The 23,012-nt window shown below is 36.0% G+C and overlaps 1 long non-coding RNA gene across 3 annotated transcripts; it reads left to right on the top strand.

Annotated features, from left to right (window-relative positions):
• Positions 1 to 780: 780 nt before the first annotated feature.
• Positions 781 to 6,272, top strand: LOC310741876. 3 transcript variants are annotated; one of them, XR_014538078.1, is made up of 5 exons: positions 781 to 958; positions 2,564 to 2,806; positions 4,073 to 4,565; positions 4,839 to 5,152; positions 6,100 to 6,272. It is a non-coding gene; the product is annotated as an uncharacterized lncRNA (long non-coding RNA). The 3 variants fall into 3 exon arrangements; XR_014538079.1 differs by lacking the exon at positions 6,100 to 6,272 and having other exon boundaries at positions 4,839 to 5,270; XR_014538080.1 differs by lacking the exons at positions 781 to 958; positions 6,100 to 6,272 and adding an exon at positions 1,517 to 1,666 and having other exon boundaries at positions 4,839 to 5,270.
• The last annotated feature ends 16,740 nt before the right edge of the window (positions 6,273 to 23,012 follow it).

Here is a 23,012-nt window from a genome sequence, read left to right as displayed (position 1 = left end):
TTGCAAAGTGTATATTCGGTGTATATTCCTTAATAGATACAAGGTCCCCTGGTGGTCTAGTGGTTAAGATGCAGCGCTCTCACCGCTGCGACCCGGGTTCGATCCCCGGTCAGGGAACCATCCTCAGCCACTCTTAGTGCCGGTCCCAAGCCCGGATAAATTGGGGAGGGTTGCGTTAGGAAGGGCATCCAGCGTAAAACATGTGCCAAATCAAACGTGCGGAGGATCCGCTGTGGCGACCCCTAACGGGAGAAGCCGAAAGAAAGTTTTGTTCCTTAATAAATATAAAAAAAAAAAAGCACAGATCTTTGAGTTTTAAATACAAACTTTGACATTTTATTTCCTTATAATATAATTTGTATTATATAGTTGTAATATTTTGAGTTTTAAACTTGAACATTTCGACCTTCAACTTGAAAAGTCTAAGTTTTAAACTCGGAAATTCCCTGCCCCTCCCCTTCCAGTTCTTTATTAAAATCCGATGTTGGCCGTAATACACATTATTATATTATATATTATTTAATTATATGCGGTTTTCTTCCTTGATAGAACCCCGACCCCCATAAAGTTTGAGTTTTACACACAAAACGTTTATAATACTTAAAGTTTATTTCTCGTAAATGTTTTTTTTCTTGTAATGTTTTTTCTAAAAAATTTCGAGTTTTTAACTCGAAAATTCCCTGCCCCTCCCCTTCCAGAAAAAAAAAAAAAAAGTTTGCCGGTTGCCACGTGATGCTCCTGGGACGTCACAGTAAACAAAACGCGCATCTGTTATTTAAAGCTGCGAACAGAGTCAGAGGCTCATTTGCGTGTTAATCTTCTTCGTAAGCGGTTGTGAAGTTGCAGGAGGTTCAATTATCAAGAGCGTTGCATCTGCCCTTCGAATAGTCCTAGATGCTGGTCTTTATTAACTTCATGAGAGGCGCAGGACAGAATCTTCTTCGATCTTCGATCCAAGGTTCTTCTCAAAATCCCATTCAGTTTCCTAAAACTAACATCACAACACTATCAGACATTGTTTGACCTGTGCCATATACAGTCAACCCCCGATTATTCGCGGCTCGGAAAAGTCGCGGGTTCTCATTAATTAATTACAGTGCAGAATACTGTTCATTATTTATTTAATTTTTGTGTAAATGTGGTCAAATATTGTACACTATTACGTTTTATAAAGTGACACAATGTCTAGATGGATTCACTAAGGTACCATAGGGGCTGCGGGGGTGCGTCCAAAATTATATGCGGATTTCTTCCTTGATTTCTTCCTTCCTATATGCGGATTTCTTTCATTATTGTTTAAAACTCAAACACAAAACTCTTATAATACTTTTAGTTTATTTCTCGTAAATTTGTGTTTTTTTCTTGTAATCTTCTAAGTTTTGTCTTGGGAATTTCGATAATTCCCTGCCCCTCATCTTCCATATTTTTATCCAATAGTGGCCCTAATACACCCTACGACGGCGTACATTTCAGTTAATCGTCTGCAAAAAAAAAGTTTGCTGGTTGCTACGTGATGCTCAGGTGACGTCACAGTAAACAGAACCTGCATCTGTTATTTAAAAGCTGCAAACAGAGTCAGAGACTCATTTGCATGTTAATCTTCGTCGTGACCGGTTGTGAAGTTGCAGGAGGTACAATGATCATCAAACCTTCGATCACCACCAAGGTTCTTTTCAAAATCCCATTCAGTTTCCTAATACTAACATCACAAGACTAACAGACATTGTTTGATCAGCGCTGTCATTCAGGAGCGTGAAGATCAAAAGTCTCGTTTTAATGAAGCGTCTAGATGAATTCACTAAGGTACCATAGGGGCTGCGGGGGTTCGTCCAAAATGAGCGGATTATCGGAACTCGCAGTGGGTCTTAGAACGTAACCCCCATGGACCAGTGTATTTACATGTCAGTGATAATACAGTAGTTTTTTTTTTATATATACTAATCATTGTAATGGTAATAATCAAGCTTATTATTTGCCTTTATTCTCCAAGTAAAGATGATGCTGGGGAAAGTGGCAATTAAAGAAATGGCGTACAGTAAATGCAGTCACTAAATCTAGCATTTCTTCTGTAATGTAAATATGTATGGAGAGCTGTAAAAAAGAGTAGAATTAAAATATTATTCGCCAAAAAAACTGAATCTGGTGGGGAGATTTAAAAAAAACAACAACATACAATTAAAATAACTGAAGAAGGATTTGCATGGTTTAGACAATCTGCTGTTATGATTGATGTTAAAATGACAAGTCTGTCTGATTGAGGATGATTTACTGAGACAAAACTAAACCATGATCTTTCAGAAAGCTTGTTAGAACTTACTGTATATATCTACAAGCTATAAAACATCTTTGAGACAAAGTATGTTGGTGTATTATTGTAATAATTTGTGTCTGAAAAAAAGCCTTAATAACAATTTAGATGTGCATACAAAGAGATTTTATCACACCAGATCAAATTTCATTACAATGCACAAATTAAATGTTTTATATTATTGAAATGACTGTAAATGTATATATTAAATACTCATAAATTTTTAACCTCTTCTACTTTATGAATGTCCTTTAGGAGCAGGAGAAAGATCACAGTGCCTCTGTACTTATACCATCGGTAAGAATGTTTGGAACGTGAACATGCTCGTGAGCATGAGAACCCTCGACCTGATGCACCAAGAAACACACTGCAAACACCAGTGAAGGAGCTGAAAGAAAACTCTGTCAGACTCACTGGACATGTGATGAGCTACTGAATGTAAGTACGAAAATCCTTGCATTGAGCTGCAAACTTCGATCCCTTCATGAAGACACCGGGGTAAGTGTTTCTTTTTATTAATTTCTATTGGGTTTAAAAAGCATATTTTTGTTTTCCAGAAGAGCAGATACAGAATATTGGGGATTTTTAAACACTTATTCACATGCTTATACTGGTACTAATCACATTTGGGATGAACTGAGTTTATGCCAGGCCTTATTGCCCAACTTCTTTTAATGCTCTGATTTAACAGCATAATATTGTATTAACTGTAAAAAGGTGTAAAATAATTGTTGCCCTATTGCTAAGGGATTCCATGTTTTAAAATCAGGGTAATGCCACAACCCTCTGGGGCTGTAACTGAAGATAGTAAATTTGATGAAAAAAAAAAATGATGCCTTCTGAGTGGATGGGATGGTGTTACCATCTTTTGCCTGTCAATCAGAGCGACAAAAGCCAATGGCAGGTTTCTGAGAGCTTATACATGCAAAAGAGGGCAGATTATGCTTTGATCTGAGTGTGTTGTTACTAGTAGCTTTTACCCCCCTCTTGTGTAACTGTGAAAGAGTTAGCTGGTGAAGAAAAATTTAGGGAGAAAATGGAGGTTATATCTTTGATCCAGTTCCATGACCTAATACTGGAATACTGTTTGAATTGACTCATCATGCTCAGTCTGTATAGTTATTTATTATTCAAATAATTCAGTTTTGCTGCTTTGAATACGTTAGAATGTACGTATATCTATTTTATCATTGTGCACATTCATAGTGAAGGCATTCAAGATATTGTGTTTACCCCAATAGTCCAACAGATGGCAGTGTAGTTTTATGCATCACTCTAACCAGTTGCATAGTGGGTATAAAATCTGCAGTCACTATAATAGGAACAACAGTACAACACTTTCACCCCCCACCCCCCCGTGGGGACCCGGGGTAGAATAGCTGATCGTAAGAGGCAACAAATGGGGCAACTCTTTTACCGTGAGCTGCAACTCATTTCTGTGGAGGAAGATGTCCCAAAGCTTGAGGGTGTGGGTTGTTGCGGATTCCCAAGGACCAACACAGTTCTTTTTCTCGGCCGTCACATAGATGGGTTATTTTTGTTCTTTGATCCAGTTAGTGCCATGACCTCATACTGGAATAGTGTTTGAATTGACTTATCATTTAGAATTGCTTTTCATCATTTAGTGCATAGTTTTTCATTCAAATAAGTCAGTTTTGCTGCTGTGTATACAAGTCATTATGTAGGTATATATTTTTTATCATTACGTTTATTCATAGTGAAGGCTTTTAAAAGTATATTGTGTTTTCCCCACATGTCCAACAGATGGCAGTGTAGCTTTATACATCACTCTGATCAGTTCCACAGTGGGTATACAACAACCAGAAATACAGTACACCTTCAGTAGCACTACCACCCCCTAGCTGATCCTAAAAAGCTACAAATGGGGTGATTTTTTTACCGTGAGCTGCAACCCGTTACTGTGGTGAAAGATGTCCTGTTACCTAAGGAATGTGTTTAGCTGCAGCTTCTTCGGGTACAACACAGTGTTTTGTCTCAGACTTCACTTTGGGAAAGTCCAACCAATCAGCTAGTCAAATCTTTTCCTGTTGGTCGTTGATTTCTGGACATTCAGGTAATATGAACTTCTAGTCCTATTAGCTTGAGTACATCACCCCAGGGAGCAGGTTGTGATAGAACTGGAGAGGTGGAAGTACGTGCTGGTGAGAAAGGGAAGAAAGTCAGTAGGAGCAAGACAGAGTACAGTGCATGGAGTGCTTTTCCCAATCGACATTGTCTCAGAGCAGCTTTACAGAATGTAAGAATTATAGAACAAAATTCACATATTTAAATTTGTGTATTAATCCCTAATGAGCAAGTCTGGGGCGACTGTGGCAAGGAAATCCTTCCTTAGGTGGTATGAGGAGGAAACCTCCTTTTTTAAGGTTTTTTAAGCCAGACTTAAAAAAAAAAAAAAAAAAAAAAAAAAAAAAAAAAAAAGGAACCAACCATCTTTTAATGCACTGACTGAACAGAACAACATTGTATTTATTTAAAAAAATGTGTGAAATAACTTTTGCCCTGTTTCTAGGAATTGCATGTATGAAACCAAGGCTCTGGGACTGGAACTAAAGAGTGCAAAATTGGTAAAGATGCTCTCTGACTGAAAGGGATGGTGTTTCCGTCTTTTGCCCGTAATCACAGTGAGAAAAGCCAATCTCATTCACTCATAGTGAAGACATTGTGAAGGCAATAAACACAAGTGCATTGTGTTTTTTCCACTAGATGGCAGTATAGCTTTATACATCGCATTGATCTGTTTCACAGTGGGTATACAATCACCAGTCACTTGAATAGGAACACCAGTACACCTACAACCCCCCGTGGGGACCCGGGGAAGAATAGGTCCCCAGCATCCAATTGCTGAGCGTGAGAGGCGACAAATGGGGCGACTTGTTTACCGTGAGCTGCAACCCGTTACTGTGGTCGGAAGCTGTCCTGGTACCAGAGGAAGTGTTTGGCTGCGGCTTCTTCAGGTCCAACACAGTGCTTTGTCTAAGACTTCAATTAGACGGGCAGTGGGAAAGGCCCAGTCCAACCAATCGGCTAGTCAAATCTTTCCCTGTTGGGTGTTGGTTTTGTGTCAATCAGGAAATATGAACTTTTAGTCCCATTAGCTCAAGTACATCACCCCTGTATCCTTGGTACATATGCAGTGGATTTCCATGGCTCTGTGTGTTCCCTTGTTGGACTTCGAGGTGGTAGGGGAGCAGGAGTGATGAAACGAAGCAATATAAATATGGCTAAAAAAAAAACCTTATTGAAGGATGTTGGATCAAAACCTGGATGACTACATTGATACTGGTTGTGTGCCTCCTCAAAAACACGAGAACTCAGGGATTTTTACTTCAGAAATCCCTCCAGCCTGACATTCCTCTCAGTAAGCTATCCTCATTTGTAGTACCATAAGGTATATCAGCATAGCAGGTACAGTAAAATATGTAAAAAGGCTCCATGGTTTATGATGTTTCCAAATGATATTGTAATGTTCTGACGAGAGAAGGGAGCAGGTTGTGAAGGAACTGGACAGGTGGAACATGCTGGTGAGAAGGGAAGAAAAGTCAGTAGGAGCAAGACAGAGTACAGTACATGGAGTGTGTGGTAAAAAAGTTTTTTTTAATTCAGCTTTATTTCTAGGTTGCTTTTCCCAATTCACATTTGTAAGAATTATAGAGCAAAATTCACGATTGCATTGTGTTTTCTCCACTAGATGGCAGTATAGAATTATACATCACTTTGATCTGTTCCACAGTGGGTATACAACGTTACCTATGGGGACCCTGGGAAAATAGGTCCCCAGCACCAACTTGCTGATTGTAAGATGCGTCAAATATGGCGACTCGTTTGCCAACATGTTAGCAAATGTCGCTATAACAGTTTGTTAACATCCAAAACTACACAGTAGTAAAGGAGTATTCTGAACCAGAGAATAACTCCAGGATATAAATAAAGCTGAAATAGTGTCTGAACTGCTTAGACTGCTGCCCCCGTGACCCGGATTACGGATAAGCGGGAGAAAATTAATGAATGAATGAATAGTGTCTGAACTAAAACAACAAGATGTAATAAATCCTTATCAAAAATGAGAATCAGAATATCAAAACAGGCATTTATATCCTCACATTCAATAAACCTAAACTGCCGGAAAGAATTCAACTATGATATCTAAGCTTTCCCTGTCAGCATTTTCATCCCAACCCACTGAGATGTTTTAAAAATTTGGCCATGGCTTTGCCAGTTGGAAAAAATTATCAACCCATCTGCTACAAATGTGAAGAAGGAAAACATGGACTAGTCTGTACAAGACCATTGAAATGTCACAACTGTTTGGCAGAGAGTCATATTTGGAGATTCTGTTGTGATAAACAAACTGTTTGTATGTATGTGTTTGTTTACAGGGATGTGGAGAACAGGAAGTTAGCTTTTCACTTCATAGAGAGTTTTCACTTAACTTCAGTTGCTTGCAGTTAATGAAATGGATTTCTTTCTTTAATTTATTTTTCTTTCAAATGAAACTGCATATTTATCATCTGCAGATACTTTCCACAAATGGACTTTACAACAAATTGCTCAAGGCACTTATTTGAAGGATATTTCAGGGGGTCTGAAATCATTTCTAATTACTCAATTGGTCATCAGTGTTGTGTAACTTCAATGGATCAGCTCTGAGCCCTTTTCCTTTTTTCGCAGTGGTGATTATGATGAAATTGTCATTTGTGGCGAGAGTAGGGAGCAGGTTGAGACGAGGCTGAAGAGGTGAATGTACACACTAGTAAAAAGGGGAATAAAAGTCAACAAAAGCAAGACAGTGCATATGGAGAGTGTATTAAGGAAGTTAAATTCGATAATAAAGTAGTTCAATTCAATATTTTTAATTTAATTTTAATTAATTAATTTTATTTCTGTCACTTTTCACAATAGACATTGTTTCAAAGCAAGTTTAAAGAATGTAAGAATTATAGAACAAACAATTTGTGTTTAGTGTTTAAATTCAGGGGTATGAGAGGGAAAATCTCTCTTAGGTAATAAATCATTAAAACGATGATAGATAGATAGATAGATAGATAGATAGATAGATAGATAGATAGATAGATAGATAGATAGATAGATAGATAGATAGATAGATAGATAGATAGATAGATAGATAGATAGATAGATAGATAGATAGATAGATAGATAGATAGATAGATAGATCGTTCGTTCGTTCGTTCGTTCGTTCGTTCGTTCGTTCTAATATATCTGGATGGATAGATTATAAACACCAGAAAGTGAGAAACACTATAAAAAATAATTTGAGGTTAGTGCACCACAGATCCGAATTCTCGATGCACAATGCCGCGAAAGCCAAAAAGGATAATGAGCATGCAACTCGCTTTTTTCGTTAGTGGGGGTAATCGGCTCTTTCACTGTGAAGGCTGTTGCTTTGTCTCAAGATCATACTAATACACCCATGTTTCGTCACCGAAATGATGCTATCCACGGCACACTGACGGAGGTCTTTGCAGACTTCGACGCTGTGTTTCTTTTGCTTTTGGTTCAGCAGCCTGGGGAAGAACTTGTCAGCAACAAGGTGAACATCAGATGTGTTCAAATCACACCTGATGATTGCCGGGACTGTTCTGTATGACACACCCACAATGGCAGCAATGTTGTGGATTGTTCTCTGATGATTATCATGCACATTTTTCCCTATGGGTTCAACAGTTTTCGAGAGTTGTTTGCATATATATATATATATATATATATATATATATATATATATATATATATATATGCAAACAACTCTCGAAAACTGTTGTATATATATATATATATATATATATATATATATATATATATATATATATATATGGTATTCTAATATCTGCAGGTAAAAAAACCCTTATAAGGCGCTGGTTGCTTACTGAACCCCCAACAATATAAGATTGGATGTATATTGTAAACAACATCTATATAATGGAAAGGATTATTTTCTCCTTACGTCTTAAGAAAAGTGTAAAATTCTGGTCTAAGCGGGTTGAACATGCAAGGCAAAATTGTCTTGCATGTTCAACCCGCTTAGACCAGAGTTTTATAAAAAAAAAATATATATATATATATATATATATGTATATGTATATATATATATATATATATATATATATATATATATATATATATATATATATGTATATGTATATGTATATATATATATATATATATATATATATGTTTATAAAATCTAATTCCATCATATGAGTGCATTTCCATGTAAATCTACATACAAGGACTAAGACCAAGACTAAGACCAAGGAGAGAGATTGAGTTCCAAATTTGAGTTTTTTTCTCAAAAGTGGATCAAAGTTTATCTCTGCTAATGTTAAAGTTTCTTTCGGTAAATATATTCCTAAATCTTTCAATGATTTCTGATCCAAAGTTGAGTATAATTTCTCTCTAATATGTTTTAGTGGTATATAATTAAAAGCCAATATTTGTATTTTCTGTATATTTAACTTATATCCTGCATATATACCAACATTTTCTAATAGGTTCATTAAATATCATCATTTAAAATATCATCAGCATATAATGCTCTTTGTGCTCTTCTCCATTCATGTGAATGCCTTTGATGTTTTCAGTTTGTCTAATCCATTGTGCAAGAGTCTCTATATAACTCTCAAAGAATAATGGTAAAATTAGGCATCCTGTTTTGATCCTCATTCTAATATTATGTTTTCTAATAGATAACCATTCCATTTTTACCCGGGCAGATGGTTTACTGTATAGTGTATTAATGCACCTAATAACATTTTTATTCACAACAAATGTTTCAAGAGTTTTATATAAAAAAGTCCAATTGCTCGGTGTTGGTTTTCATTCAAATAAGTCAGTTTTGCTGCTTTGTGAACAAGTCAGTATGTAGTTATATCTATTTTATCATTACATTCTTTCATAGTGAAGAGTCAAGAGAAGTTCTTAAGACAGTATAATGTGTTTTCTCCACTAGTGCTACAGATTGCAGTGTAGTTTTATACATCACTCTGATCAGTTCCACACCCGGTATACAATCACCAGGAATGCTAGTACACCTTCACACCCCCCGTGGGGACCCGGGGTAGAATAGGTCCCCAGCACCCCCTTGCTGATGGTAAGAGGTGACAAATGGGGCAACTCTTTTACCGCCAGCTGCAACTTGTTACTGTTTCCGTTACTAATGTGTTTGGCTGCGGCTTCTCCAGATTCTCACAGTGCTTTGTCTCAGACTTTCAGCTTTGCAGAATTTAACAATTAAGGTGAACAATGTTTAAATTTATTTCTGTTATTGCAGCTGTTAATGTTTGATTTTGTTTCTCTGATAACGTTTAGAGAATGAATGAGTTTACTAGCATAGTCGACTTCCCCGTTATCATTTTCTTCGAGAAATATTTTTATATCTTCCTTCATCTGGGTTTGAAATTGTGGGTTAATTTATACACTTGTGTTTACCCTTCACCGTGTCCTGCCTGGGAGATGTATGGTACAAGTGAAAGGTGTGTGATCAGACAGGTCGATAGATACATTATCACAACTCTGTATTCTATGACGTTCTCTCTTTAAAATATAAAAATAATCTATCCTTGAGTATACATCATGAGAATATGAATAAAATGTGTAATCACGACCTGATTGATAAAAGTCCCTCCAAAGATCTAGTATTTTTAATTCCACCATTAAAACATGAATTTTTCTATGTTCTTTTTTTAATGAATCGGCTTTTGGGTTAGGGATTTTAGGAAGAATCGTACAGCCATCTCTCCTGTGGTTATTAATGATCATGCTGTTGAGATTGTACATCATTTTAAATATCTCGGTACTATAATAGATGAAAAGCTGACTTTTGGGGCTCATGTGGATGCTGTTTGTAAAAAAGCTCACCAGGGTATGTATTTTTTACGGAAACTCTGTGGTTTTAACATGGATAGCACTTTTATTAAAATGTTTTATTCTTGTTTTAATGAGTCAGTTATTACTTTTACATTTGTGTGTTAGTATGGATCGCTTAATCTGAAAAATAGAAATAGACTTCAAGGTATTGTTAAAGTGTGTGGTAAGATTGTCGGCACCAAACTGATGGATTTAAACAGTGTGTATAAAGCAAGGACTCTGAGGAAGGCGGAGTTAATGTTAAGAGATTCCAGCCATCCGTTGCAGAATCTTTTTATGTTGTTACCTTCTTCACGTAAATATTTTTTACCGCTTTGCAGGACAAATAGATAAAAAAATTATTTTGTACCTGTTGCTATTGGGTTTTTAAATACTTACATTTTTTTCTTTCTTTTTTTTTTCTTTTAAATTTTTATTTATTTATTTATTTATTTATTTATTTATTTATTTATTTATTTATTTATTCCCCATCTTCTCTCTGTACTGTTCGTTGCTGTGTGTTTGGGATTGTATGGATTCTGCTGGCTGTGAAACAAATTGCCCCTCGGGGATAATAAAGTTGACCTGACCTAACCTAACCTAATCTTCTATCATAAAGTCAAATATTTTCTAATAAAAACAAAAAATCACTCCCAGGGGGCATAGACATTACTTACATATTGTTATGGTTGTCATCTATTTTCCCTGAGACTATTATATATCCTACTCCTTTGTCCAAACCTCTGAAAGTTGCTCGAACGATTCTTTTTGTGATTTTAAGGTTAGTACACATCTTCTATGTCCAGACGTATACGATGAAAAATATATCTCTCGAACATCCATTAATTTTTCATGTTCCACTGGGGTGAGCTGTGTCTCTTGTAGGAGCACAATCTGAATGTTTTCCCTTTTTATTTTTGACAATATTTGACTTCTATTAGCCGGGTTTAAAATCTTATTCATATTGAATGTAATATGTTTAAGCATGTGTCTATTCATGATCTTCCATAGATACCTACATTTAAAAGGAACTATTTTTAACAAAACACCACCGTAACGAATAGGTGTTGAGGCTCGTTTCAAAAAAGCCTGGTAGGGCTTCACACGGTCAAAGCCCCTGTTAGGGAAAGTCCCACGATGTCCAAAAGCTTCATGAGGTGTTCGGAGTATTAGAGAAGTGTTTGAGAAGTGAAGAAAAGAGTGCAGGCAGGGTAGAGTAGGTGGAGAAGAGTGGCAGGATTGGGATAGAAGAGTATCTGCAAGAGTGAAAAGGAAAGTTTATAGGACTGTGGTGAGATCTGCAATGTTGTATAGTTTAGAGACAGTGGCATTGAGTAAAAGACAGGAGGCAGAGCTGGAGGTAGCAGAGCTGAAGATGTGATTTTCTTTGGGAGTAACGAGGATGGACAGGTCTAGACATGAGTTGATTAGAGGTACAGCGCAAGTAGGACGTTTTGGAGAAAAGGTGAGAGCGGAGCGATTGAGATGGTTTAGTCACGTGCAGAGGAGGGACATGGGGTTTATCAGTAGAAGACGGATGGAGCCGCAATCTTCCTTTATAGAAGAGATGTACAAAAGTATAGTTTATGTGATGCATTAAGTGAAATTAAAGACACAGGTGAGTAATAATAATAAAAAAATTAAAATGATTATAATTGCTCTAGCATATTAAACTGAGTTTTGATACATTGCAATTGAAATTACATTATAAGTGTGCATGTGTGGATAAATCGTTTGTTTTTCATTGTGGTGCTTAAAACCTGATATAATATAGTAAATGTGCCACTGTACTGTAACTGAACAGAGCAAAATTGGTAGTGATGCTCTCTGACTGAAAAGTCACAGCAACAAAAGCTAATTGCAGGTTTCTGAAAGCTCATACTACCAATTAGGAAAAACAGTACAACATCTACAAGCCCCCTCCCCAACGTAGGGACTCAGTTTGGCATCTACCAGAAGTGAAAAATGTAGCAATCGTGCAAATAGTGCAGATAAACAAGGTTATAAGGTTATGGCATTTAAAATATGTGCAAGCTGAATAAACAAGCCCACTATATATATATATATATATATATATATATATATATATATATATATATATATATATATATATATATATATATATATATATATATATATATATATATATATATATATATATATACACCTTACTGTAGTTTAATGGTGGATGGAAAAAAGCTGTCCCTGGAACTGCTGGGTTTGGTGCGAATGTTCCTGTATCTCCTTCTTGATGGAAGGAGATTAAACAATTTGTGACTGGGCCCGGTCCAACCATTTGGCTACTCAGGTTAGTTAGCAAGTTAGTGTTAGCTTCGGATCCGTTGGCTAATATGATCTTCTAGTCCTATTTGCCTGAGTATATCATCCCTGTATCCTTGGTGCATAATGGTGTATCCTTCGTGGCTCTGTGCATCCCCTTGTTAGATTCTAAGGTGGGAGGGGAGCAGAAGTGATGAAACTAAGCAATATAAATATGGCTTGGAAAAAAAAACCTAAACAAAGGATGTTGAATTAATGCCTGGATGACAGCTTTGATACTGGTTGTGTTCCCCTAAAACACGAGAACTGGCAGGCATTTATACTCTTGGAATGCATCCTGCCTGACATCTCTCAAGTAAGCCTCATTTGCAGTAAAAAAAAAAAAAAGGTATATCCAGCATAGCAGCTACAGTAAAAGATGTAAAAAAAAAAAAAAAAAAGCTAAAGATGCTGATACAGATACTGGTCGTGTACATCAGGAAAATCCACACAGTGAATCTGATGCATGCATACATGTTAACAAATTATTATAAACTATTAAGGTCTATTACCATCCAACACTAAACAGTAGTAAAGGAGTAATCTGAACCAGGATCTCTCCAGGATATAGATGAAGCTTAAATAGTGTCTGAAATAAAACAAGAACATGTAACAAATGTAAAAAGAATCCTTATCAAGTAAGTGAATCAGTCAAAACTGGCATTTATATTCTGATATATATCCCTTTCTCAATTAATAATCAATAGTATGTGTAGCATCAAGGATGAGCTTTGAGCCCTTTTCATTTGCAAGGGTGATGAACAGGTTAATGGACAAGAAAAAACTCCATTTGATTGTATTAGGTAGAAACTTTGAGAGGAACCAGACTCAAGAAGGGAACCCAACTTCCTTTAATGCTCTGTTAAAACAGCATAACATTGTATTCATTACTGTGATTAGTAGTGAGAGTGAGGAGCAGGTTGAGAAGAGCCTGGAGAGCTGTTGGTACACTTTGGAGAAAAGGGGGATGAAAGTCAGTAGGAGTAAGACAAAGTACGTGTGTGAATCAGAGGGCGGGCATAGGAGTGTTTGCAGAAAGAAGAGGTGGAGAAGATGGAGGAGTTTAGGTACCTGGGGTCAACAGTGCAAAGTAATTGAGAGTGTGTTGAGAAGTGATAAAGAGTGCAGGCAGGGTGGAGTGGGTAGAGAAGTGTGGCAGGAGTGAGTTGTGATAGAAAAGGTGTCTGCAAGAGTGAAAGTGAAAGTTTATAGGACTGTGGTGAGACCTTCGATGTTGTATGGATTAGAGACAGTGGCATTGAGTAAAAGACAGGAGGTGGGGCTGGAGGTAGCAGAGCTGAAGATGTTAAGGTTTTTGTTGGGAGTGACGAGGATGGACAGGATTAGAAACAAGTTTATTAGAGGGACAGTGCATGTAGGACGTTATGGAGAAAAGGTGAGGAAGGTTCGATTAAGATGGTTTGGACATGTGCAGAGAAGGGACATGGGGTATATCGGTAGGAGAATGCTGAGGATAGAGCCACCAGGAAGGAGGAAAAGAGGAAAGCCAAGGAGGAGGTTTTTGGATGTGGTGAGTGAAGACATACAGGTAGTTGGTTTGAAAGAGGCAGATGTAGAGGACGGGGGTATAGAGACTGATGATCCGCTGTGGCGACCTTCAATGGGAGCAGCCGAAAGAAGAACATTGTATTCATAATAAAAATTGTGTAAAATTACTTTTGCCCTGTTGCTAGGGGTTGCATGTTTATAACTACGGTGATATCACAACCCTGGGGCTGGAATTGAAGAGAATAAAATTGGTGAAGAAAAAATTAAGGAGAAAATAGGGGTTATTTTTGTTCTTTGATCAAGTAAGTGCCATTACCTAATACTGGAATACTGTGCATTCACATACTCATCATTTAGAATTGCTCGGTGTGCATAGTTAGTTTTCATTTAAATAAGTCACTTTTGCCGCTTTGTATACAAGTCAGTATGTAGCAATATATATTTTATCATTATGTTTATTCATAGTAAAGGCTTTTAAAAGTATATTGTCCCGTCTTACGATCTTACTACTCGTTCGCCAACATGTTAGCAAATATCCCTGTTAAAGTCTGTTAACATCCAGAACTACACAGTAGTAAAGTAGTAATCTGAATCAGAGAATAAGTATAAAATTGAAGTATATGGATAAAGCTGAATTAGTGAAGACTATGAAACCTAAGCATTTCCTGTCAGCATTTTTATCCCAAACCCACTGAGATGTTTTAAAAATTTGGCCATGGCTTTGCCAGTTGGGGGGGAAAAAAAATTAACCTATTTGCTACAAATGTGCAGAAGGAAAACATGGACTAGTCTGTACAAGACCATTGAAATGTCACAACTGTTTGGCAGGGAGTCAGATTTTGAGATTCTGTTGTGATAAGTTAACAAAGCTGTGTGTATGTGTTAGTTTCCTTTGCTCGTGGCTGATCTGTGTCACAGTCGTCTTTGTATACAAGTTAGTATGTTAGTATATATATTTTTTGTCACTGTGTTTATAGTGAAGGCATTTAAGACATTGTGTTTTCCCAACTCGTCCAACAGATGGCAGTGTAGTTTTATACATTACTCTGATCAGTTCCACAGTGGATATCCAACCACCATTCTTTTTAATTGGAATGCCAGTAAACCTAAAACCAGTTGAATGTGAAATTCCCAGGAGATCATCTCTTAATGTAGATGTTGGGTGTAGGTATACTGTAGCATCATTTAAATTTAATTCACTGATTTAATTTTTTTTATGATTAGATGCACAAGAGAAAGGAAGTGTGGCCATAAGTACTCTTTTTAGGTTCTAGGTTTGCTGAACCTGTAACACAAATTCCTCAAGGCTCTTGATCGAAGGATATTTCAGGGGGTCTGAAATTATTTCTAATTACTCTATCCCATTTCCATTTGTTTGACACTAAAAATAATGGTAATAAATCATTAAAACGATAGATAGATAGATAGATAGATAGATAGATAGATAGATAGATAGATAGATAGATAGATAGATAGATAGATAGATAGATAGATAGATCGATCGATCGATCGATCAATCGATCGATCACCTGGAATTATATGTTGGATTACATATGTTAATTACAGGTTTACTTTGAGCTGCATAAAAATAATCCCTAACATTGGGTAATGACATACAGTACCTCCTTCCTCCTTTGGGAGCTGTAATGCTTTTATTTGACCCTGGGTTTTATTACATGCCAAATAAATCTGGAAATTATTTTATTTCATTTGGACCATTGTTTTAAGTTAATCTCATCAGGGAGAGCCTGAAATAGATAAATTTATTGTGGAAGAATATTCATCCTTAAATATTAAATTCTGTGACTAAGACCAAGGAGAGAGATCAAGTCACAACTTTCAGCTTTTTTCTCAAAAGTGGATCAAAGTTTATCTCTGCTAATGTTAAAGTTTCTTTCGGTAAATATATTCCTAAATTTTTCAATGATTTTTGATCCAAAGTTGAGTATAATTTCTCTCTAATATGTTTTAGTGGTATATAATTAAAAGCCAATATTTGTATTTTCTGTATATTTAACTTATATCCTGCATATATACCACATTTTTCTAATAGGTTTATTAAATCTGTAAATCGGTTCTCTTAAATAAATTAAAATATCATCAGCATATAATGCTCTTTGTGCTCTTCTCCATTCATGTGAATGCCTTTGATGTTTTCAGTTTGTCTAATCCATTGTGCAAGAGTCTCTATATAACTCTCAAAGAATAATGGTAAAATTTGGCACACTCGTTCTAATATTATGGTTTCTGAAAGATAAACATTAAATTTTTCCCCGGGCAGATGGTTTACTGTATAGTGTAATAATGCACCTAATAACTTTTTATGCACAACAAATCTTCCAAGAGTTTTACATAAAAAAGGCCAATTGCTCGGTGTGCATAGTTTTTCATTCAAATAAGTCAGTTTTACTGCTTTGTGAACAAGTCAGTGTGTATGAATGTCTATTTTATCATTACGTTCTTTCATAGTGAAGAGTGAAGAGAAGCTTTTAAGACAGTATAATGTGTTTTCTTCACTAGTCCAATAGATGGCAGTGTATCTTTATACATCACTCTGATCAGTTCCACTGTGGATATCCAACCACCAGTCTTTTTAATTGGAACACCAGTACACCTACAACCAGTTGTGTGTGAAATTCTCAGATAAGAAGTTTATAAAACCTTTTCAACATTTATCAATTTTATTTAATAAACTAAATCAGTTAATTTAATTTAAATAATGCTATAGTATACATCCACCCACCATCTAATAATGAAGATGGTGGGTGGAAGTATACTATAGCATTATTTAAATTGAATTAACTGATTTAGTTTATTTAATAATTCAAAATGTTACATCGTCAATCTGATTAGATGCACAAGAGAATGGAAGTGTGGCCATAAGTGCTAGTATCAATTAATCAGCTCGCTCTGTACAGTTTACAATTTGCTCTGCTGACTGTTCTCACACACTGCTGTACAAAGATTACGGCCTGAAGGAGGATAGAAGTGTCTTATCTCATTATCTTTTTTTGAGAGCATGCTAGTTGGAGACAGATTCTGTTGTGATAAGTAAACAAAACTGTATGTATTTGTGGACGTAGAGAATAGGAAGTCAACTGTTTATAAAGTGAGAAGCTTCTCATTTAACTAATGCTTATGGTTAATGAAACAGATTGATTTACTTATGTTTTTTTTTTAGGAAACTGCATATTTTCCATCTGCTTCAGAGTACAGATACTTTCCACTAATTGACATCATGATAGAATTATAGAACAAAATGAACTTATTTAAATGTATGTTTGTTTATCCCCGATGAGCAATTCTGGGTCGACTGTAAAATAACTCTGGAAATCTTGAGACTATGAAGGGGAACCCATTCCCATTTGGGTGACAGTAAAAATGCAGTAATGAGTCAGAACATGAGAAAGAACTTAGATAGATGGATAGAACTTGGATAGTTGAATAGATAGATAGAACTTGGGTGGATGGATAGATACATAGAACTTGGATAGATGGATGGATATATCTTGGATAGATGGATAGAAATAAGTTGGATGAATGGATGGATGGATAGATAGATGGATAGGTGAATGGATATATAGATAGAACTTGAAAGATAGATGGATGGATGGATGGATGGATAGATGGATAGATGGATAGATAAGGCAGATGGATAGATAAGGCAGATGGATAGATAAGGCAGATGGATAGATAGATAGATAGATAGATAGATAGATAGATAGATAGATAGATAGATAGATAGATAGATAGATAGATAGATAGATAGATAGATGGATAGATTAGGCAGATGGATAGATGGATAGATTAGGCAGATGGATAGATGGATAGATTAGGCAGATGGATAGAATAGATAGATAGGTGGATAGATAATTACATGGATGGATGGATTAGGCAAATAGATGGATGGGTGGATAAGGTAGATGAATAGATTAGGCAGATAGATAGATGGATGGATTAGACAGACAGACAGACAGACAGACAGACAGACAGACAGACAGACAGACAGACAGACAGACAGACAGACAGAATGAACGAATAAACTTATGTAATATATCTGGATGGATAGATTATAAACACTAGAAAGTGAGAAACACTATAAAAAATCATTTGAGGTTAGTGCACCACAGATCCGAGTTCTCGATGCACAATGCATCGGCATTCTAATATTTGAATGCCAAAAAGGATGATGAGCATGCACATGGTCAAGCTGCAGACCAGCCTCGCTTTTTTCGTTAGTGGGGATGATCGGCTCTTTCACTGTGAAGACTGTTGCTTTGTCTCAAGGTCATACCCATACACACATGTTTCGTCACCGAAATGATGCTATCCACGGCACACTGACGGAGGTCTTTGCAGAATGTTCAAATCACACCTGATGATTGCCGGGACTGTTCTGTATGACACACCCACAATGGCAGCAATGTTGTGGATTGTTCTCTGATGATTATCATGCACATTTTTTTCCTATGGGTTCAACAGTTTTCGAGAGTTGAGCTCGTTGAAGGTGTTCCTGGTTTCTTGTCGTCTTCCAGTGATGTTCCTCCGCTCTTATTGCTGTAAATTTGCAGAATAATGTCAAACGTCTCAGGCAGATTTGCCCAGTTTCATCCCAGGATTTCACGTTTGCTCTTTGTTCTAACTTGCTGACTATTATGAAATCACAGACGTGGGAATGCATGTGGTCAGAATAGCACTAGTTACACTGCTCTCAATGTACACAGCCTGACTTATGAAGGTCAATGCTTCCTATAAATGTGCATGCAGCTTTCAGCTGCAATCTGTTTTGTGTTGGAAAAATAGTCTTGAAACTTTTTAATTCTACCTCGTATCATGAGCAAAGGAGTGCGTGATGAGTAGTTTCTTCTCTACAGTCTTCTACAGTCAGTTTGAGTTGCAACAGTAGCTGGTCCTCTTGTGCTAAATTTTGCCCTGTAATGCCTGGAAACAACTTTCTCAAAAATATGACTTAACCAAGCAAAATAGAGTTTATTGTAGCATAACCACAAACAGCATTAGAGCACATACCTGACATGTCAAAGATCTAAACAACCCATAGATGATCTCAACATTTGGTCATTGTAGATTCAAAACCTGCTCCTTCATGTCAGAGCCATTAAATGTTCAATGATGTAGAAACAGCATGTGTAGATTATTTTAAATATGAATTTAAAATAATCTACACATGCGGTTTTTTATAAAATTCTTGTCTAAGTGGGTTGAATCTGCAAGACAATTTCGCATATTCAACCCACTTAGACCAGAATTTCATAAAAAAAAAACCCCACTTTTCTTAAGACGTAAGGAGAAAGTAATCCTTTCCATTATATCGATGTTGTTTACATTATTTATCCAATCTTATATTGTTGGGGGTTCAGTAAGCAACCAGCGCATTAGAAGCGCTTTTTACCTGCAAATATTAGAATGCCAAATAAATATTTATCAGGTCGTCTTCTTGAAAGTCAACTTTCCCTAGAAATAGTGCAGAAAAGTGCAAAGCAATGACTGTATAAAGAATGCTTTCCACTGCCTTTTAAATCTCTGTCCAAAAAACTTTTATCACTGGGCATTTCCAGGCATATGTTAATGATCAGTTTCCTGAAACCTGCAATTTCTCCAGCATTTGGTGTCACCCCCAAAAATATGAGCTTTCAGTTTCAGTGTGATAAAGAATCTAATTAGGCACTTCCACGCCAATTCCCGTCATATGAGAGTGCATTTCCATGTAAATTTACATACATCAGTCTATTCCTCATGTTATATTTGGAAATTATCCTCTTTTCTCCCATCTTTAGTCTGTACAGTCGTCTGTAGAGTGAGATTTACTTGTTTTAATGTCTTTATAAAATTTGGATATGACCCCTTTATTTAGATCATCTTGGTAAGCACCAATAAATATCCGTTCTACTGGGTCGTCAAGATCTGTTTTATTCTTAATGTTTTGTTCAAAATAATTACGTATTTGAAGGTATCTATAAAAGTCAGATTTCTCAAGAGAGTAATCCTTCTTCAAACTTTCTAAGTCTTTTAGGTTTCTCTTTTCTGTAATAGAGTAAAATGTTGTTCTTCCTTTTGAGACACAGGATTTAAATCTATAGTCCATTTTGTTAAGCTTGAATTCAGTGTCGTATGCACACCACTGGAATATTTCAATATCTTTCCACCTGGAATAATATGTTGGATTACATATGTTAATTAGAGGTTTGCTCTGAGCTGCATAAAAATAATCCCTAACATTGGGTAATGACATACAATACCTTGTTCCTGCTTTGGGAGCTGTAATGCTTTTATTTTGACCCTGGGTTTTATTACCTGCCAAAGAAACCTGGAAATTATTTCATTCGGACCATTGTTTTAAATTAATCTTCTCAGGGAGAGCCTGAAATAGATAAATATATCGTAGAAGAATATTTATCCCTAAATATTCAATTCTGTGACTAAGACCAAGGAGAGAGATCAAGTTCCAACTTTAAGGTTTTGCCAAGAGTGGATCAAAGTTTCTTTCGGTAAATATATTCCTAAATTTTTCAATGATTTCTGATCCAAAGTTGGGTATAATTTCTCTCTAATATGTTTTAGTGGTATATAATTAAAAGCCAATATTTGTATTTTCTGTATATTTAATATATATCCTGCATATATATACCAACATTTTCTAATAGGTTCATTAAATCTGTAAATGAGTTATTGGGTTCTCTTAAATAAATCTAAATATCATCAGCATATAATGCTCTTTGTGCTCTTCTCCATTCATGTGAATGCCTTTGATGTTTTCAGTTTGTCTAATCCATTGTGCAAGAGTCTCTATATAACTCTCAAAGAATAATGGTAAAATTGGGCATCCTGTCTTGATCCTCCTTCTAATATTATGGTTTCTGATAGATAACCATTCCATTTTTACCCGGGCAGATGGTTTACTGTATAGTGTATTAATGCACCTAATACCATTTTTATGCACAACAAATGTTTCAAGAGTTTTATATGAAATAGGCCAATTGCTCGGTGTGCATAGTTTGTTTTCATTCAAATAAGTCAGTTTTGCTGCTTTGTGAACAAGTCAGTATGTAGTTATATCTATTTTATCATTACATTCTTTCATAGTGAAAAGTGAAGAAAAGCTTTTAAGACAGTATAATGTGTTTTCTCCACTAGTGCTACAGATTGCAGTGTAGTTTTATACATCACTCTGATCAGTTCCACACCCGGTATACAATCACCAGGAATGCTAGTACACCTTCACACCCCCCGTGGGGACCCGGGGTAGAATAGGTCCCCAGCACCCCCTTGCTGATCGTAAGAGGCGACAAATGGGGCAACTCTTTTACCGCCAGCTGCAACCCGTTACTGTTTCCGTTACTAATGTGTTTGGCTGCGGCTTCTCCAGATCCAACACAGTGCTTTGTCTCAGACTTCACATAGATGGGCATTGGAAAAGGCCAATTTTAAACAATCGGCTAGACAAGTGAATTTCTATAGCGCTTTTCACAACAGACCAGTGTCTCAAAGCAGCTTTGCAGAATTTAACGATTAAGGTGAACAATGTTTAACTCTATTTCTGTTATTGCAGCTGTTAATGTTTGATTTTGTTCCTTTTTTAATTTTGTTAACGTTTAGAGAATGAATGAGTTTACTAACTTGTTGCTTGTCCTCTAGATGTGGTTGTGTATACAGTAATTTGTAATATCTATTAAAAATGTTCTGTATTTCATAGTTTATAGTACAGAATTTTTGAATTTTAATTCTGTATTTCATATATTGTGTTATCTGCTTGTTGCTTTTGTAAAGTCTTAGCCAGAAGTTTTTGTTGATTTAGAGCCTGCTTTATAGTATTTATTTTTGTGAAAACCATCTTTCTTCCTGTGAGTATAACAAATTTATTTCGTTTCTAATTTTCTTTATTTCATTTAGTAGAGTTTTTTGTTCCTTTTTATGTTTTATGTTTCCAGATCTTTCAGTAAATTGCTGAGATTGATTAATTTCAGTTGTTTACATTTTTTTTCATGGGCACAGAAGGACAAGATTCTCCCCCTAATGACTGCTTTTAATGTGTCCCATACTATAGCATAGTCGACTTCCCCGTTATCATTTTCTTCAAGGTATATTTTTATATCTTCCTTTATCTGGGTTTGAAATTGTGGGTCATTAATACACTTGTGTTTAACCTCCACTGTGTCCTGCCTGGGAGATTATGACTATGTATGGTACAAGTGAAAGGTGTGTGATCAGACAGGTCGATAGATACATTATCACAACTCTGTATTCTATGATGTTCTCTCTTTAAAATATAAAAATAATCTATCCTTGAGTATACATCATGAGAATATGAATAAAATGTGTAATCACGACCTGATCGATAAAAGTCCCTCCAAAGATCTAGTATGCCCATTTCCACCATTAAAACATGAATTTGTCTATGTAATGATGTGGTTATTGTTTTTTTTGATGCATTGACTTTTGGGTTAAGGCAAATATTACAGTCTTCACCACGTATAACAATTACTTTATCTTCTATCATCAAGTTGAATATTTTCCTATAAAAACAAAAATCACTCCCAGGGGGGCATAGACATTACATATTGTTATGGTTGTCAACTATTTTCCCTGAGACTATTATATATTTTCCTTCTTTGTCCGAGATCTCTGAAAGTTGTTCGAATGATATTAGGATTGCCACACCTCTTCTACGTCCAGGCTTGTACGATGAAAAATTTATCTTCGAAAATCCCCTCTTCTAAAAATTTTATTCACATTGAAAGTAATATGTTTAAGCATGTGTCTTTTCATAATCTTCCATACTTACATAAACTTAAAAGGCTCTATTTTTAACAAAACACCACCGTAACGAATAGGAACAGCCGTCTCTGGTGTTGAGGCTCGTTTCAAAAGAGCCTTGTAGATCTTCACACAGTCAAAGCCCCTGCTAGGGTAAGTCCCACATTGTACCGAACATAGGGCCCTGTGTAGTCGCATACTAGTTCAAGTTTCAAATTATGAT

The sequence above is a fragment of the Silurus aristotelis genome, assembly GCF_946808225.1.
Source record: "Silurus aristotelis genome assembly, chromosome: 2".
NCBI classification, from domain to species: Eukaryota; Metazoa; Chordata; class Actinopteri; order Siluriformes; family Siluridae; genus Silurus; species Silurus aristotelis.
Note: the sequence above shows the minus strand (reverse complement) of the source record. Positions and strands in the feature narration are given on the sequence as shown.